Below are 20,415 nucleotides of genomic sequence, written 5' to 3' on the forward strand. Positions count from 1 at the left end.
TTTGTATTTATATAAGTTGGTTCTAATGCAATAGATTTCTTTTCCTTCACTGTTCACAAATCCAGTGGGAAGCAGAGCCACAAAGCCTCCTTTTGTCACTGAAAAGATGCCTTGGGGAACCTCTGCGCTGCTGCCACAGCCTCTGTGATAAGTTTGAGATCACAAAACCAGGGCCATATTATTGTGCCTTTGCATTTGGGACATCAGGAGCAGGTATTTCACAGGCAATTGATTTAGTTCTGAAGAGAGGTGCAGAAAATCTGCTTGTTTTAAAGGCTGAGGTTCCCACCAGAGTGTCACTACCTGTAACTCCTCTGTTGTTAGGGTATTGAGTATTTCCCTCCACTGTGGATTCTTTACTGAAAAGCCTTTCTTCAAAACCTTAGGGAGGTACACCCCAATTGTTATTTGGAATGTAGTTTCTAAGGTAGCATGGTTTAAGACACAACTATAATGTTCTCAGTGTCTGAAAAATAACACATCCCTCTAAAAAGATTAACCTGAGTTGAACCAAGCTTGTGAAAACTAGGAGGTTTTTTTCTCCCAAATACAATGATTTATTTCTTCCTCAGGACAGTTTTGCTAACTAAATACTTATATCTTCCAAAGAGCCAGGTTGCATTGCTTTCTTGTTTAAATTTTTGTTATTTTTCATTAAATATTAAAAGCATTGCCTCCTATATAATTTCTTCAGATATTTGTTCCTTCTGCAAAACCCCGATATATGTTAGTATAAAAAAAAAAAAAAAAGACATAATATCATAATAACTTCATGATAGAATGCTGTTTTCACATAATAAACCACATTTCATAGATCAGCAGAATTGGCAGGGCAAATGTTGTCAAGTGTGATCCATCCCAGTTAACTCAACATAATATGAAATTCCATTAGGGAAAGATGCAGCCTAAAGAGAGGACACCTAAACCATACTCAGGGTCTCCAAGACAAGAAAGACTCATTTATGACATTCTGGCTTAGCAAAAGCTCTTTTGAACACCCATGAAAAGGCTAGAGTTTTTTGTAGGATTTTGTTGAGTCAAAGGAAGAGATTTAAAGTTTTAGAGATAGGAGACAAAAGTTGGTAGGTTTTGTAAAGAGCTTTCTGAGAGGAATTTTACCAGTGTAACTGGATTTTTTACTTTCTTTTATTTTATTTGAAGCTTCTGAAGGAGGAAGTGCTTATCATGAGGGGTTCATGTACACACTCCTAGAAATCTCTCACATGTAATTATTCTTTCCTAGTGCTATATATTTGTAGAAATACATTAACTTTCCCTATTCTTTTTGCACTGCAACTTGGACTGGCTTAATAAAAAAATCCCTCCTGCTGGGTTTTAACAATTGAAAAACTTTATTTCCCCAAACAACCATCACCTGATAATTGCTTAGAAAACTTTATAAAAGTAGACTTACAAACTACACTGAAGAACAGCAGCTCTACCGAGTCCCTAATCCTCCATTTCTAAAAAATTTAAGTGATCTTCTATTCATTCACACTACAATACTCTAACTGGGCAAGAATTCAGGGAGCTTGTAGCTGTAGTGTCTGCCTTACAAATACCTCTTGAGGTTTCCCACTGACTAAACTGCTAGTGCTACATCTGCTGCACAACAGCGGCAGGTTCAGATGACTCAATATTAATTGCAGCCCTATTAAAGAAGGTCTAAGTTAATTTCAGGGGGTTATTGCAAACCAAATCATACATTGTATATACAGGGTATATACAATGCAAGCACCTGGCTTCTGTCTGCTTTTCTCTAGGACAACAGACTAGACATGCATAACAACTCAAGGTTTAGCAACCATTCATCCTTCCAAACATCCACACATCAACATACATGGGCATCTTTATATGCACAGGTACACACAAACCACGTGCTTTTCTTCTTCAGCAACACTACTGTGGCATCTTTAGGTAAACAAGAATTATCTAGCATTTAGAGCCCTTTAGAAAGGGCAAGAAGTAGGTTTTTCCCTTGGAATTCACAGGCATTGGAGTGTTACCCCATACAACAAGAAATTTTGCAGTCTGCAGACCTTGAGTCAAAACATATATCTTATCACCTTTTTGGTAACCAGTGAAATAAAGATAACAAGAGAAACCTTCAGCAATATTTCATTATGTATGACACAGTTACTTAAAGCAGCTATCTGTACAGAAAAGTAACTGTCAGTGCACTTCATACAGAGAAGGACAAACAATGCCTTGATAAAGTATTTTTGCACCAAATGCATAATTTTGAAGATCTGGATAAATTTCTGTCTTTAAATAAATCTTTGCCCAAAAAAATACATGACATTCTACAAATTTGCCTGTCCAGGTACTAAATCATAAAAACTTGTAAGCACTATCAATTATTCAAAGTGACTGTGGTACAAGCATGGATGCCTGAAGTTATGAATTTATGGCATAAATTCACCCAGCTAAGAAGCTTTGAAAAAAAAAATAAACTCCTGTGTGTTTTGTTGGGGTACTGCAGTGGGGATTTACTGGCATCTGAATTTCCAGAAAAAGACCATCCACACCAGCTTACAGTCAAATTCAGATCTATTTTGGAACAGGGAAATCTGGTAAAAACAAGCCTTTTCTTGCATCAGAGGAGTGATCAAATAACACCAAGTATATATAATCCAGCTGTCCAATTCCTTTTGCCATGCTTCATGGCAAATTCTGTCTGTTAATCACCAAACTGGGCTATAGCAGGAATGTTTTGGCCTTCACAAATTAGGCTGAATAGACTCTAAAGATTTTGATATTCAACAAAAATTCTATGTAGAATCATAGAATTATTCAGCTCGGAGAAGACCGCTAAGATAATAAAGCCCAATATCAAAAACATCATAGAAAATTAAGCAAAACAGCTGAAAAAAGTCAACCAATAAATCATAAACCAATGTTTATGAAACCACTGTACTAAGCACAGCATATGGTTTACACCATCCCACATAGGATGGGTGCTAAAATTATACCATATTAAAACTTCAATAGCTTTTTGGTTAGTGTTGTATTAAAGGGGGAATTGGCACAGATCTTAAGTTTTAACTCCTTTTCAGGAGTATCTCCAGCACAAGCAGACAACAGGATGAAGAACCTGTCTATCCAGACACTTTGCTCAGATTTACACTCATTTATCCCAAAAGGAGCACTATATTGCCTCGGTATGTTCCCATCTAAGAGAGGAGTGCATAGCCTAGCTAAAGATCTCAAGTCTTCCATGTATATGATGTACTAGCTCCCATGATGTGTAACTGCCTAACAAATAAATGAGAAATATCTTGACAGGAAAAACCCAGCTCTTTTTTCCCTTGGTATGAAAATATAGATGCTTTGTTAAATTTCTTTAAAAATATCTCCTGATATTTAAAAGGAATTTCTATCTTTTTACTGTTAATCAATTTTACTTTATATACTTTATAAATCCTTTACTCTAAAAAGTTATTTTGCAGTCAGCATTTTTAAGTAATTCCGATAACAATGGATTTACCTTTATCCAAAATATTTGACTAGTACTTAAAATCTGTATACAGCTAAAAGAATTATTATTTTTTTTTACTATATTTTAAAGTACATAATCCTTCATATGACATGGAATGCTGTTAATTCATATTTAACCAAAGCAGAAGATATGCAAAAAAACATTTAAACAAACATATTTTTTTTATTAGCTTAGAGGGCAATTTTTCTTTATTAGTTAATTAAATAAAGCCATTAAAAATTGTATCCTATAACTCCACATCATGAATTAGGCAGCATTAACAGTGCTCCTTTTCTATGAACTTTACATCAGCACTTCCTTGCAAGAATTCCTTCCTTCATTATAAATTTCTGTGGATCCAGCTGTGGGTGATGTCTGTATTAATTTTGTAATTTATCTTCATGGCATGGATTATAACCACACAACAAAAGATAGTGGCACTAATACATTTGGAAGTGATAAAAGGATAAGATCATAAATGCCACTTTTGAAGATATTATCTGTGCAGTCAATTCCATCTTGTTATATAGGGAAACTGTTGCCTTTGGTTCAATACACACAGAAAAACTGTATTCTTTTATTTATAATATTCAAATTTAAGGCAAATGCTGTGTTGAGCAGCATGCATGGTCTAGTCTCATGCATTCAAGCCACCTTAAACAAGAACCAAATCACATTTTATAAATGTTCCAGAAATATATTAATAGAAACACAAGAAATTAAGCATTCACATAAATCTTAACAGAAATCAAAATGCCATGGATAACCGAGAAGCTCAGAATCGGAAACTGCTTTTTAAATGCTTATAAACACAACCACAGACCAGATTATTATAGTCTCAACTTGCAGAAAGTATTTTGTATATCCTATTGAACATTTCCAGCTTTCAACATTATTTCAATATGCTTACATGAGCCTAGTGCTGCTTCCACCTAATTCATTTGCCTCTCTGCTTGGATGTAAGAAGAAATAATAATGACATTTTAAGAATCATCCCAATTTTAAGGAGAGATTTACAAAATTATCTTTTAGTATCTGGTCAATGCAAGGTCCATCAAGCCATTATTTTTGAGGTGATCAAAATGGCCCAATTTAGTGCAGTTGTTGAAAAAATACCAGCACTAAGTAGGACATTTTAAAGGGAAAGGAAAGAGAAGAAACTATAATATTTAAAAGAAACCTTAAGCTAAATGTGACTTTTCTATTCTTGTTATTGCTGCATTTAATAAAAGAATACCCTGGGAAATAGAACAGCAGGTTACACAGACTATGTAGAGACATTGTTGAGGAAAGGGATGAAAAAGACATTCTCTTGAAATACCATCAGCCAAAAAAAATTGTTTACCTCAGGGATAAATGAAAATGTTATAAACTTCAATCCTTCTTCAACAATGGTGTTAAATATGTATGTTTCCTGTTTTCAGCTGTATTTCCTTAAAGTCAAAAGAGATGGCAAACACTTATATTTATAGCCAATTGTCCTGTGTAACACAAAATGTTATTGTATTCCACACCTGTGCCCAAAATTGTAACTGGGTCTCTAAGACCCAGCAGCTGGAAATGGAACAGGGCAGGGGGGTGGTGCTGGTCCATTTTGAGGTCGGGGTTGTTCAGGTTGAAGCGCTCCTGCTCCTTCCCTTTCATTCTGTTCTCTAGGGAAAGCTGAGGCAGCACAAGGCAGAAGCTCCCTTTTCTTTTCTTTTGTTTTTCTCCTGAGGATGTTGCTTCAGGCAGGTCTCCAGAAGCTGCATTTAGCAATCTTAAAACTGCTTCAAGGCAAATTTCAAGATATTTATCTGTCTACATGGAACAGCACCACTCCACAGCCTGTAACAAAGAACAAGAATTTAAAAATTCTTGGATTAGGAGAAATGGCTGTATTTGACAGCAGCTTAATCTCTAACTATGAGAGCCTTTAAATTATTTATAATTATTTTTAGAAAGAATCTTCATGATGTTCAAGTCAGGGAGGGCTATGTTGTACTGCTCAGAGAGGAACAGATCCACAGTTCCCCTGGGAAAACTGAGAAGGCACAGCTCCTCTCCAGGCATCCAAATAGGTGCCAGAAGTAAGCAAATGATGCATCCAATTCCTGCCCAGCATGCCTGGCATTTGCTCTCATGGCTCATGGAGCTCATATCTCTAATGTCCTTGAAGCAATATGCTAGCATAAGGGAGGGATGAGAGAAGAATCTGTACCTTCCATTGGAACTTTTTTTTTCTCATGCAAGAAAGAACAACTCTTGTTGTCCTTCCAGACCTTTATACCATGGAATATACCATATTCCAGCTTATATTCATGGCTCACCATAAGGTCAGCTGGTGCTGGTGTCGGGGACTCAGCAGCAACCAGCAAATATTGACTTTGCAATGACTTCTGCTTTAGCATTATAGTCAAGCCCGTAGTATGCGCTTAATAAGCTGAACATTCCCTTCTGTTTCTACTAGATATGTCCCTAATTTTGCTGTTTGTGGTGAAAATGCTTCTAACATGCAGCCACAGAAAGTCTGTTAGAGATTCTCACCTCTAGAAGCATCTCCCCAAGAACAGGGTGTGGGGTGAGACACACTGGAGATTCTTAAGAGGAGAACTCCTGTGAGGAGATTCCCTGCCTCGTAGGAATGAAAATAAACCTTAAAGAAACTTCTGGTCTAAAACTACTAGGAGCTCATTTCAATTAAGAAGCTGAGCCCTGGAGATAATTAAAACAGTTTGAAACCTTTCTGCAGATGTCCATCAAAGGGGAAAAATACAGAATGAGTCATGAAAACAACCCTTGACCCTATTTTGTTGGATACTGTTGGAAGAAATAGGCTATGAGGCCTGCAGGTCCAAAAATAATTGAAAATAATTCATTTTTGTAAAAAAAAAATTAATATCAGCTTCAGTTTTTACATTTACAGGCAATGGAATTGTATATAATTGTTTAAAATTTCATAAAGGTATTTTGGTTCCTTTTTAATTGAAAATTCTACCAGTCTTTCTGAAAAGTCAAAGTGGAGGAGTCTAATTTTTTTTCATGGCGTTTCTCTTCAGATCATCGCATTTCCATAAAAGATTTCACTTTAAATGAATCAGTATTTCTAACTGAGAAGTACTCCCTCAGAATGATTCTGTCCAGCTCTACTTAAAAGGAGAAAATCTTTTAACTCTTTAGTGGGGACTGCCATCAAATCAAAAAGTGTAGTGTGCTCCATTAAGGAGCAAGCAGTGCTGCAGCTGAGCCCATCCACTCTCCTTCTTCCATCTTTCACCTGCCATTTCAGTGGCCTCTCCCTTTGCTGCCCAAAAATGAGGCATTGGAAGAGTCTTAAGATGAACATCATCAACCTGAGGCAGTCAGACAAGGGTTGGCAGGGAGAAGAATCTCTGTATTTGTGAAGATTCGACACCACTAAAATGCTCTCCTTGGAATTGGACTTGTCCTGCTGAGATGTTGGCTATCCCAACAACATACTCATCAAGTGAGGAGGAACTTTCCACATGGACCACTACAAAAAAGCAAATATAAACAGAAACAGCTGCATGCTGTTGTAATATCTGATAAAATTATCTGAAAAATAGGACTACACAAACACCCAGGACAGATATCAAATGGCAGGCTGTGATGTCCCAGAAGAGAATACAATCCCGCAGGTTCTGTGGAGAGGTAAGTAGAAGAAAGAAGTCTATTAAATTTCAAACTCATTAAATCTTAGGACTACATTTTAATCTGTTATAAAAGAACATGAATGCATTGATTCAGCCTGATGCTGGCTTTTAATCTCTGCTTTTTCAAGAACATGTTAGCCACACAATTCCCATTAAAAGGAGCTGAGCATTGGCAAACTTATGCTGAGTGAAAATATTACATCATTACCATATGAGAATGCCCTTAGATCTCAGCAACAGCACATTCATTTGCAATTATTATTTTAAACTCTTACTTTACACCCTGCATAGACTATCCTAATCCAGGTTTCACAACTTTAGGTGATATTTTTTCTTTATCTGCCTGCATTACATATTGCAGTGGCATAAAAAATAAAAGGCCTTTAGGTGAAAGGCAGAATTCAGTGTTGTTAAGATCTGGAATTTTGTCTCCTTCAACCATTGCTCTAGAAAAAAACTTTGAGATATCTTAAATCTAAAAGCCCAAAGTGTGTTTTATATTCAAGTACATTTAAACTAAAAAATCATTTAAAACAATAATTAGGAGCCTATGCTAACCCCATTTTATGACATATTATCCCCTTGTAATTAAACCTAATCATATAACAAGTCAACAGTCCAGTCTCAATGTCTTTGTGTGATCTATTTGTTGACTCACTGTTTTTCATGTTTCTCACAGACTCAGCACTTTAGTCCCCTTAACTCAAAGTCTTAGAGCAGGAAAACTTTAATCTTTCTTATATAATCATTCAGGAAGTAAAAAGAAATTTCCCATGATCTTTTTTATCTATTTATCTCCTTTGATTTATAATAAAATCTTTCAAATTTTCTGTATTTATCCTTTACCTGGGGAAGTGGGAATGAGCTAAGCACTCCCTCCCTCCCAAAGCCTAACACACCTACCTGTGCCCTGAGATAAGAAACCTGCATCAGAATCCAAGTCCCAGTTCACTGATGGATCTCTGCCTGCCTAATTAAACTGTGGGCAGCAAACCCTGGGCCATAACTCTGTTCCTCACAGAGCAGCAATTCATCATTTTGCCTTGCAGCTCGTGCTATCAGGACAAGCTTTTGTCATATGGTACATGCCAGTTTTTGTTTTGATAGTTGGCTTTTAATTGAACCATAATGCCATTGCTGACAGAGTTTGGGAGGACTGAAGTTATAAATCATAAATCCATAACTATAGCCCTTATGCTCTTAGAAGTGTCTGAATGTTAAAGGAGCCTGATGCTATTTGGTTTTCCAATAAAAATGAGTTGCTATAAAATGTCATGGCATGAAGACACAATAACTATTTATGTAGATTTATAGAAGTAAAATAAATCTAACAGGTGGTGAAATAACCACCTGATGAGCAAGTTATGATGAACCTTATTGGAGTAGTCATAACTTCTTTAAAGTATTTGAGTTTATATGCTTGCAGATCTCATGAATTTAGAAATGATTCAGTGATTTCAAACAACTGACTATAATGACAGGCAGTTTGCAGTTAGTAACAGCTTTTTATGGCTACTGCAATTAGTAAGTGAGACCAAGCAGAAGTCTTGAATAATATCTCAACTCCTAGACATAAACAAACTGTACAATTAGGGAATATAATATATATTTACAAATATATATATATAATATTCCTAGACAAAGGAGTGATGGCAAAAAAGCCATACTAACCATCAAAAGCCATTAAAATCTTGTGTTTAAAAATACAGAATCTTTCCTAGCCTTCATATTACAGTGAAGCAGTATAGTATTACACTCAAGGCCCCATCCTACCACAAGCATGGATGGCCAGGTCAAAATCCCTACAAATAGATTGGAGATGAGGAAGAGGAAAAACCTTCCTCTCCTCTATTGCAAAGAAGATCCCCATTTTTTTCTTAATTCATCTGTTTTCACTGTTAATAACTGTTTTGCATATTTCTGCATATTATTTTTTTAATAAGACACAGGTATGTTAATTGTGAGAGTGCAGTCACTTCCTAATTTTTGCATGTTCATGCCCTTATTTTCAGTTTTATGGCATCTTTACTTAAATAATTACCATACATATTGTACAGTTACTATAGTTTTAAAGAAGCTGTTAACACATGCATTATGAAGCCACAGTACCCTTCAGCATCTTAGGTTTGATCTCTCCAGCCTATCCCTCTCCATACTGCAAACTTGCTTTTTTATACAGCCACAGAAATGAAACTCCAGTTTTTCCAGCTAAACATTACGGAAATAATTTGTAATCAGAAACCATTTTAGAAAACCTTTGTTTCATTATGTTACTTTTAAAATTAATTGAATGACACACATAAAAGTGGCAAGGCTTTGGCTTTAAAGATCATTTCTACTTCAAAAAAATGTCAGTAAAAAATTGGTTAAAAATCTGAAATTAGCATCAACCGGAGTAGCTGTCATCTAAGTACTCCTATTTTGCATGTCTCCTAATTTAAAGAAAGTAGCATCTAAAATTATTCTGCTTTTCAATTTTGCAGGTTTCAGGTCACAAAGTCATCCTGCACACAGCTTATTTTGCAATATGATAGCCGATGGGGTATTGCTAAGGTTTTAATCTTCCTGAAACTGCAGTTTTGAAATTAGAGATATTTATCACTCCATTTAACCAGCTACAAAGATATGGAAAACTGTTTAGTCAGTATTTCCAGAATCCAATCACACGATCACGACATGTTCTTTCCAAGCGTTAACAGACAGCTCACCAGCTCTGTCACCTAATGCAGCCCAACACAACTGACAGAACGACAAATCTTTTCCTCAGGAGTTTGAGTCACATCAAATTAGTCACACAGCGATGTTAGTAACATATAACCTGCAAAGATGTAATGTCTTTCTGATTTTATACTTCCCCTGTTATTATTCAGTCACTGCCATGCAGATGCAGCTAGAATGTCTTCTTGATTTTAAACTACTCCTGCTACCACTCGTGCAAGCTTTGATAATTTGTTTTAAGCTAGGCAATGACTTCACATGACATCTGAAGCTGAAGATATTAAAATGTATCTTGCAAAAACTAATTTACACAAATATTGCACTATTTATTTTACACCAACTTTATTACACGCAGAATTCTCTTTGGCTTCAATCTACAAGATCAGACCTCAGAGGCAGGATTCTTGAAATATATATTCCAGATAGACTATTATAACCAGATTATATGAGAGTCTTATTTGAACCTGGCCCTGCAGAACTATTTGGAGCTGTCTGTTGAACTGATAATTTGACTTACAGTTCTGGTGGCTTTGCTCCCAAACAAATTCTTAAACCAACAAAAGAAAGCATAAAAACCATACTGTGGCTGTGATCCATTTGTCCCAGCAGCCGTTCTGAGATATGTAGTTAGAGCAAAGTCTCAATGGCATTGTAGCTTACTGGGAAAAAAATCTTCCTGTCTCTGCTGCATGGCCAGGCTTGGATTTTGACATAAAGATACCCACCCAGGGTCTGAAAAGAACATTTTTTTAGCTCAGTTTCAGAATAAAAGGAAGGAGTCTTCTTGAGGTTTCCCATTATTCAACATGAATTGCCTCAGTTTCAAGTACACAGGCAGTCACTATTAAACAGAAGAAAATGGTAGAAAAGACTATGACTAAAAATGCAAATTTAGATTATTGTAATTGTTGTGGTATCTAAAAGTATATAAGTATCTTCAATTAATTCTCAGATATGCCTGCCATTCTCAGAGCACTGCTTTCATTATTTCAGAAAATGTTTTTACAACACAGAACAACAGAAGTTCTCATTTATTCTTTTTGAATACAAGTCTTACCTTTGCTTCATTTTTAAGAATCCCAAGTACTGCTGAGCAGTGTTGTAGGAACAGAGAGCACTTCACTTCCTCAGTGATGCCATGCACCATGCTAGAGGTCTGGAATCTACCCTTCATAAAATTTCCTACACATCAACCTGTGTGACCTCAGTGATTTTGGGGGACTTTTTTTTACAAACTCCAACTGATTTTATGGTACAATAATAACAGTTTTTGCTGGAGTCTTTCTCCCTCAGCAGTTTGTTCTGGTGCACAGCACCAGAAAATGACATTACCTTCACATTTCAATGACTAAATTTGAGCTCTGGACTCTCATACACATTCCCTTCCTATGTGAAGTGCAGCATTCCTAAATATTCCACTGTTCCTACTGCCTGGAGATCCAACACACCACATGGAAAAAACAAGCTTACCTTGCAGGCTTTTCCAGACTGTGGACCCTCACTTCTATGTACCTATCATTTCTTATGGAAACGTAAGGAATTGCACACTTGTGAGAATTCCAACTTGCTGTTGACTTTGGCTGAAGAAGACAGAGCAATGAAAAAAATATAAAAAGAGGTTCTCATTGGTTGACACACTAGCTGACGGAGAAGCTGCTTTTATTTTGAAATATGGGTCTGGCACCAAGTTCTGTGAGTATGGAATATGAAACTTACTGAAATATTAACAACATTTTCTTACTTTTTTTTAATAGTAATGAATTTTGACCCACTTTTTTTTTTTCCTCTTGAGGTATAAGAATCCAGAAGACTTGGCTATTTCTTTCTCAATTGGCCATTGACCTGCACTTAGTGCAGTGAGACATCTGAACTTTCCTTTACACCACCTGTTAAGTATTGGATTTTAAAAGAACTTGACTTGCAGAACTGATTTATTTTTCATTGGGGTATTCGCAATCCTCAAAGTAGTGTGAAAAATCTTGATGTCAATTCTTGGTCTCTTAATGCCTCTAAGCTCTCAAGACAATCATAGCTGTACTTTGAGGCTTTATCAAATCCCCCCCAAGTTTAAAGCAGAATATATTGCTGCCAATTCAAATTATTTATCTTCTCCTATAATTCAAGCTACAATCCTCTACATGTCAATATAAGCAATTACTGTTATTTGTTCACAAAAATGGGTGCCTCCAAAGTTAATTTGTATTTGTACACAAATAGGATTTCTATTTGTGTGTGGACATTTTGATAATGCTCTTGATACTTTGCTTTTAAATTATGTATTAACTGTTCAGACAAGTGGTCTCAGTTTTTCTTTATTTCCAGAGAGGTGAGATCAGGGATGAAAAGAATGAATTTGCTATAACTACAATTTATATTGGCTTAAATGCAAGTGCATTTTATCATTTATGCTTCCATATGGCATTGTGGATCTGCATAATAATGTATGATAGCCATGATAAAAAGGACATTCTGTCATCTTAGAGAAATGAAGCCAATTGCTGAGACAGATGCAAACAACTTCAGCAGCATTGAAGACAAGTTCTACTGTTTTAGTCTTTTATAAACATCAATTTAACAGGCAAATTCCCAAATTAAGTTAAAGCAAGGCTGAAAAACATGTTAGTGCTTTTAATTCATAATGCTTTATATTTAAATATAACTTGAAAATCCTTTTAACTGTCCACAAAACAAAAATGTATATTCACATCATAAGAGAATGATTGCTTTTTCTCTTTTTTTTGACACTGCATTATTTATGGAAGCAGTCTAGTCCAAATATTTTGAATCAGATCTCTTAGTCTTTGTGCAATGTTTTGGTTAATCTCACTGTTTTCTCCCCTATATCAGTGAAGATAGCCTGGACTTGTACAGCTGACCCAAAGAGGGGTGACTGCTTCCAATATTTCTAATTACTAATTTACAATGCTTCACTTGTCCACTCTCTATATAAATAAAATATTCCTAAATAATAATAAAGAAGAAATCCTGGGCAACCTTAGCTAGTACCAGCTTCCCATATTGGAATTACCTTCCTTGGCTGGCATCAAATCCCTCTGCACACATTTACAGCTGGCCTTTCAACACTGCCATGGGCTTCCAATCTTCTCCTGTGTATTTATTCAGATTTCATTTAGTTCTTATTTTTTTTTAAGTATAGCCAAAAACACAACAGGGCATTTTCAACATGCCACATTAGACATCACACAGTGATAATTATTCTCCTGGAGTAGCAAGTTTTGTACCATTATTGCTGTCCTATGTCTAAAAGATTGTCAGTGCCTGCAGGTAGAGACCTGTCTTGTATTTGAGTCACACATTATTTACACAATAATTATTGGTAATTATAAATGTAGTCTTCCCATTTCTTATGTTCATCTTCCCATACATCCAGCACTCTGTGACTATGCTAATTGCTCTTGTCAGTCCCTTTGGCTGTGTCAGCCTCTCCTTAAACCCTTGCTGTGACTTTGAATAAATTTTTCCTTATCCCATCTTATTGTCACAACAATAATAACCCTTTTAGTGGCAAGGTTTAGATGAATGAAAATGCATTAAGGAAGAAAATAAGACTAATAATTTGAGAAATAATGCTATGTTGATCCTCAAGAGCTGCTTTGTCTCTCAGTAACTTAACAAGAATTAAGACAACAGAGCAAATCACTGGGAGCATAATAATATCAATGATAATGAAAGATTTGTATAATCCCTCAGAAAAAAATGTTACCAAGACAAGACTACATTTTTTTTCCTCAATGATTCTTCTTTTTCTTTTTCATATTGTGGTTGCAAACTGCTTGAGGGAAACAAACCTTCAATTTTATTTCAAAACAGAATTTTGAAACACCTACTCAAGAAAGAGAAGTTACAGAAGAAGGAAATCCATCTAAAAAAAAAGGTCTAATCGTTATTTGTCTGTGTTTAAATAAACATTAAGAAAGGAGAGAACATTCTATAGAGAAAAAATACTAAAAGGAAAAAGAAAAAGATATTATGTTTTGAATTTTTTAATATATTACTTTACAATTATTCAGGAGAAGACCCATATTCTTGCAATTTTGTAACATATAGCTTTAATTTCTTCAATGGATTGTACAACACAAAGAACAAGAACATTTTTAAATAACAGTGAAATTAACAGTGAAATTTTTTGTGCATTGTATCTCATGCTACAAGACAGAAATATGACATGACATACTACATTAACCTGCCAAGATACCATAACTATTATTGTGTGTTTTCAAATTCTGATTTAAAAACCATGAAGAGTTAATAATTCAAATCCTAACCAGATAAAAAATTATTTTTATATCAGTGATATCTCTGGAGATATGCTTATAATTGAAATGCTGGGGTTTTGAACACTTTGACATTATTAGTCAATGAAATGAGCATGAGAAATGCAGAGAGAAAAGAAAAAGGGGATTAGCATTTTAAACCTGTCCCAAGAGCTTGACTTAGAATGGAGGTAATTTCATAGCCACCTAGAATTTAACTCCTTCTGGTTCCCAAATGGCAGCTCTCATACTGCTTACAAAAGAAGAATATTATTTTTTACATTATGATGTCATTATTTTGAATTTATTATTAATAATATTAAATATTATTTATTATCTGATTACCTTAATTTTAAATGGAAAGGCTGCTACTCTGATAAAGCTAAAAATTTTTCTTCTGATATTTTATTTATGCAAGAAAGTGATTCTGACAAGGTTTTACAACATTGCCATGCTAGAACAGTTTCTTCTTCTCTTGCTGTCCTTCCAGAGTATACTCTCCCCTCCTAACTTCCGTCTTTATCTTTATTTCCCTTCTTATTGCCTGATTTTCTCTCTCTTATCTCTTCTCCATATTTTTATAATCACTAGTAAATTCCTACAAAACTTAAGAAGCCTTCAGATAGATCATTACTAATATAATTACCGTATGGAGAGCATAGTGATGTTTGAATGTAAATTAGAGTGAGTTTTTGCAGTTCATCAGAAAGATTCAGGGATTGAATTTAGTTTAATCAAAGCTTGAGTGCTCCCAATATACAGAGCACATACTCAGTGGAAAAAAAAAAAAAAAAAAAAAAAAAAAAGCCTTAATACAGACTCAGAGAGTAAAGATGAATGTCGTGCCTTGCATTTACAGGAGTCCATCCAGGGTGCACCACAGATCCCCATACCTAACAGCCTAATGGAGCTGAATTAAAAACAATTGCATGCAATTCAGTAATTTCCAAATTAATATACATCACTCCATTTTTCTTCCTCCTTTCTGCAATCATTTTTCCCACAGACAAATAGGTACTGGAGCCGATGCTTGTTCCCCATCCTGCTCCTGTTTGCCAGGCTCCTGCCTGATGGCAGCAAAGAAAAAGGAAAATCCTGCAGCATTTTCCACTTTATCTGACCTCAGGTCACTTCAGAAGAAAGGGTGGATCCCACCACTGATTCCCTGCTAGCACTGTCACTGTTTCCAGGCTTTAATGCACCCTGGGAAGGTGCACTCTCAGGAGGAGAGCCCCTGGAGATCCATGCTCCTATAAACTGTGAGCACTCCTTGTGCACACACTGTATAGAAAACACATCTCTCACCTGCTTATTGGAAAAGCATATATATATATATCCTCAAGATAATCAACCAAAATACAGAGTCCAGTTCCTCTCAGAAAACATCTCTGTGGAAATTCCCTACCTGGTTGCCTGTTTCCCACTTAGATTTAGTTTGCAATATCTAAAAATGTTCAAGGTGTCAATCCAACTGCTAAGACCTTGTTTAATGTTAAAAGTTAATGTGATTCTCATGCCTTGTTAAACTACTTGCTCTATGGATTTCACACAGTACTTTTCTCAAATTGTCTTCAGATGTTGGAGAAAAGAGACAGGCAGAACCAGAGAAGAGGTCACAGAACATTCAGGGGTTTACTGGCACACATCCACTGGCTGCTTTGGGGTGGGGATTGGGAGAAATGGGTTGCTGCTGCAAAGATCTCTTTAAGGAGATCACACAAGAGCATTTATGATGCAGGGCATCTGTGTGAATGCACATACCAGCTTTACAAAAATAATTAAGAATTATTAGAATACTATTATTATATTATAATATTATAAATAATGAAAATATAATTAAGAATTCACAGTTTAGTGTGGAAAGGTACAATCTGCAGGAGAGATGGCTGATGTTAAAGAAGCCATTAGGTCCTGAAAGAGTGAGGAGGATACTGCCCCAAGTGCATTTGTGAGCCACAAATGGCCTGTGGCTAGTGATTCCTGTGGCTTCCTGGGCTGCCAGGTGCATTACCCTGTCTTTATTCAGCTTATCATCTGCAGTGGGTTTTTCACTGCTTGGAAAGGCCTGGCATGGTTTTGTGTTAAGTTTTTACTTCCTTAAAAATAGGATTTGACAATGGAAAATTTGACACAGCCTTTAATTATAGGGGAGCAAACAAAGCAGTTGGAGAAATGTAAATGCAGCCTAACAGTTACTTCTTCATCTCATTGTTAGAGAGTCAGCTGACATAATGGCAGACGTGGGCAATGTCTCTGTCTTAAGCAGCAAGATCTGCAATCAGGTTTTTAAAATGTCTCTCATTTGCCTCTCTCGTGGGACTTACCATATGAAGTCTTGCAAAATAAATCAAGGGAAAAATGGGGTAAGAGTGAATGCCAGAAAAAGAAAAAGAACACACCGAAAGTACCGGACAGGGCACAGCTTAAATTAAATTGTGATTTGTTGGTCTTGTGAGCACTCCCCAGAAAGGAATGTCATCTTAATCAAAGCTGTCCAACTTCACCTTCTTTTCAGCAGGCAAAATTTCAATGAGACAGTTCAGGATTTTGATTTCTGAGGGGTATTGGATCACATTCACCCACAGGGCATTTAAATATAAAACCTATTTATATGCAAATTATTTAGTATTCATGTAAAGTGGATTTTTATAAACTGACCATTCTATTCTAGCTTTCATGTTGCTAAAATATCTTCAGTAATGATAAAATGAAGGAACAAATATAACCAGCACAGGCTGGTCAGGTACATCCTGGACTTTCTTGGGGCATTCCTGTGAGTTCTTGAAATGTGGAACTGTAAAGTTTAAAAAATGGACACAGGAAGAGAAAGTCCTCTGAAAAGGCTCTTTTGATTACTCTGGCCTTAATTAGAGAGATAACATATAACATGTTTTTGCTACAAAAACCTATCTTTTTTTTTTTTTCTTTTTTTACATAAAACTCGGGTCAAACACTGTCAGAGACCGAAAAACATTGATGTCTCAGGACATTTTAGGATGCCTGAAATGCCTGTGTCTGTGGTGGGAGGCACAGGTCAGAAGCAGTGAAATGCCTCAGCCCAGAGCCTGGCAGAACTGTCCAGCTGGCAGCTATATATGTCTTTTTCTATACCTTTTCTGTATTTCTCTCTCTCTCTTCTTTTCTCCTAATTCTCTTTCCATGGAACGTTTTGGGTAACTTAACATCTCATGGGATTAAAGGTTTCTAGTTATATGGGTTGACCTGTAAGTTAATGCTATGAGTGGTTTATATTGAATTTGGTGTTGTATTTAAACTTTTGCCCAATTTCCTTGATTTTCTTTATTTTGCCAGTAAACTTGTGTAATTTTGACATCTCGAGAGTATCTGGTTGGTTTTTCTCCTGTGTGCCAACCCAGAGTAAAGGAACCTCAGTTTACTCCCTGATATTTGAAACTTCTGGGGTATTAAAAATACTTATTGTCCAAATTTTACCTTGTCCAGCTTTTCAACACAATATCCTTTAGATATTTGTAGAAGAAAATACTTCATAATCAGAGCACCTCTGGCAGTAATGAGGAAACCTTTGCTGTTACAAGGGATTCCTTTTGCTAGCAGTTTCAATGCAAACACGTAATCTCAGATCGGGTACATTACTTTCATGCACCCAGAGTGAAATTAATTTGAAAAACCAAGCATATATTTGTGCTGTGTCTCACAATTTTACTGGTAGTGTTTGAGCACCAGCACAGAGTGCCACCACCCACAGTTATTAGCATTCCTCACCTCCAGAAATGAATGCCAGCACCTCTACTCTCCTTGCAGCCATCCAGTTTTAAGGATTAATGCACTGAATAGTTGGACTCCACCCCTAACCTCCTCTTTGGATTTAAGAACACACTAATTCTACTGAAAGACTGACTATACCTTTTTTTTTTTTTTTTTTAACATCCCTCAAGTTTTGAAGGCAGCAGAACATATATCCCAGTTCTGCCTGCTGGAGCTCTGCATTAATCTAACTGGTCAAGAAGATGAAACTGGTATGATATGATTAGCAAAATGATGCGGAGCAGCTGAGGTGATTAAGGGAGAGAGTTTGGAGGTCACACATCTCATGCTCAACCCTATAATGTTGCAGACATGATAGTGGATTGCTTTGAAAATGCTTGCAATATTTGTTTATTTAAACCAGTTACCTGTAACAGAGCAGTTCCCTCCTTTCCTGGAAACAAATTTGTGTTTCTTTACATCTTTTATCCCTCCTAGGCTGAAATCATCTTTGAGCAATAATGAAATATTGAAGATTCTGCTGGATCTGGAACAATACACAGAAGTGGCCATTTCATACACCATCTATCTTGTAAGCACACATGATTACAGAAAATTATATCATTTATCTGAGTACTAGCAGCCTTCCTGGTAATAACACTGCACAGAAATTCAGGTATTAATTCAAGTATATTTGTGTCACAAACACTCAAATGTTTCTTCTAGATTTACCCAATAATTTTAAGAGGTTAGAGAGAAAAGACAGGTGACCTCACAAGTTTAAGCTCATTGGATAAAGGAGACATTAATATTGTTAGTCTCTAGTTCTTAATTCAATTGACAAAATGAATGATAATGCTTGTCTTTGCTAATTCTTAATATTGTGTAGATCATGTGACATTTGAATTTACAGTATTTTTAGTATTTAAACTTGGCCATAGTAGATTCACAGCTGACTGCGACACTCTTGTTGCCTCCAAACTGTTCTTACAGTTCATCTCTCACTTTCATCTTTTACATTGTTCTCTAATACATTAAAATAAATAGTTTCTTTTTCAACAGGAATGCATTATCACTGATTGGACTGACAGGAACTGTACTATTTACATTTCAGAGAAGAATAATAATCTTTGGTATCTTTTCCCTTTTGGTTGCACATATCAGTATCAACCAAATTCTGCTGCATTATCATAGCTAAGTCAAACAAAGTAATGTGTGGAAACGTATTCAATGCAGTTCATTAAAATGATGAACTCATATCACTATTTATAATTTCTGTATATCTGTATTGGATTCATGGATTCACTAATTTCTTCTAATAATACCCACTCTTTGGAAACAAAACTGCCAAATCATTTACTTGATGAATGTAATCATTTGGTATCTTCTAATTTTCTACAAATGGTACACAACTTCTGTGAATTAGTTCACAATTCCCAATCATTTACTACGCTGAAAAAGGACATTTCATCCGATCATTTCCTCCTTATCTTTTCAGTTATTTTTCTACAATCCCAATTCATTGGATCACTAAAGCAGCAGGGCACTTTGTCCCTTGATAAGCTAACATTTATAGCTTTTAATATAAATGGATATTCTAGTGTGAGCAATGTTACTGATATAAGTTTTAATGCAGAAGTTTTTTCCAGACTCCAGGGAAAAGAAAAATGCCACTTTAACAGACAAAACACTGCCCTACTCAATTCTAACCTTATGAAGTAAGTTTACCCTCAAATGTTAAAATCAATAAGCAACAGAAGAAGGGATGAGGCTGAATTGAAACTCAAGGTAATTTTTGTGATCTCTCTCCAACAGATTGAAGACCTGCCAACATCCTTAAATTATCTGCTTACCATTTTCATGAGAAGTTCCACCAAATTTCACTCAGTTTCTAATTTAAATTTATGTTATTTTATCTACAAGAGTAGTCATTGTACTATAATACAGAAAACAAGCTTGTAAATAAATTGTCATATATAACACCAGAATTCCAAACTTTAAAAAAAGTCACTGTATTTTCTCTAAAGCTCCATCAGGCAATAGCTATTAAAATCATTGTGGAAATGGAATTGGGAATAAAAGGAATCCCTTTTCCAATGTGTTAAATGGTGGGAATACACTTTGAAATCAAACAGATTTTCAAAGCAGATAAAACCCCCAAAGATCTAGTGCCAACACCCATGTTTTAAAATTCCCTCTTTTTCTTCATTAGCTAAAGAAAGCTATCATTTTGAATGAGATTCAAAGGTGTACTGAGACATGACACATCATTTACAGGTTTAGAAACATTTCTATCTTATTTCCTAGCTTTCCACTTTAGATTAGTTTTTTAAAATCTTTTTTAAAATCCAGAATAGAGAAGATTTGGGTGTCAACTATACCCGTTTGTCTCTGGAGTGATTTATGGAAGCAAACTGTTACTCTGGACTTTTCTGGAAGGAACTGCAGTGGAAGGTATCCAAATCTTCACTTTCAGTAGACACTTAGATTTCAGAATTATCATTACTCAATTACCCATATGCATCCTTTTAATAATCAGCCTTAATAAGGATAAAAGCTTATCTCC

The sequence above is a fragment of the Vidua macroura genome, chromosome 4 (assembly GCF_024509145.1).
Source record: "Vidua macroura isolate BioBank_ID:100142 chromosome 4, ASM2450914v1, whole genome shotgun sequence".
NCBI classification, from domain to species: Eukaryota; Metazoa; Chordata; class Aves; order Passeriformes; family Viduidae; genus Vidua; species Vidua macroura.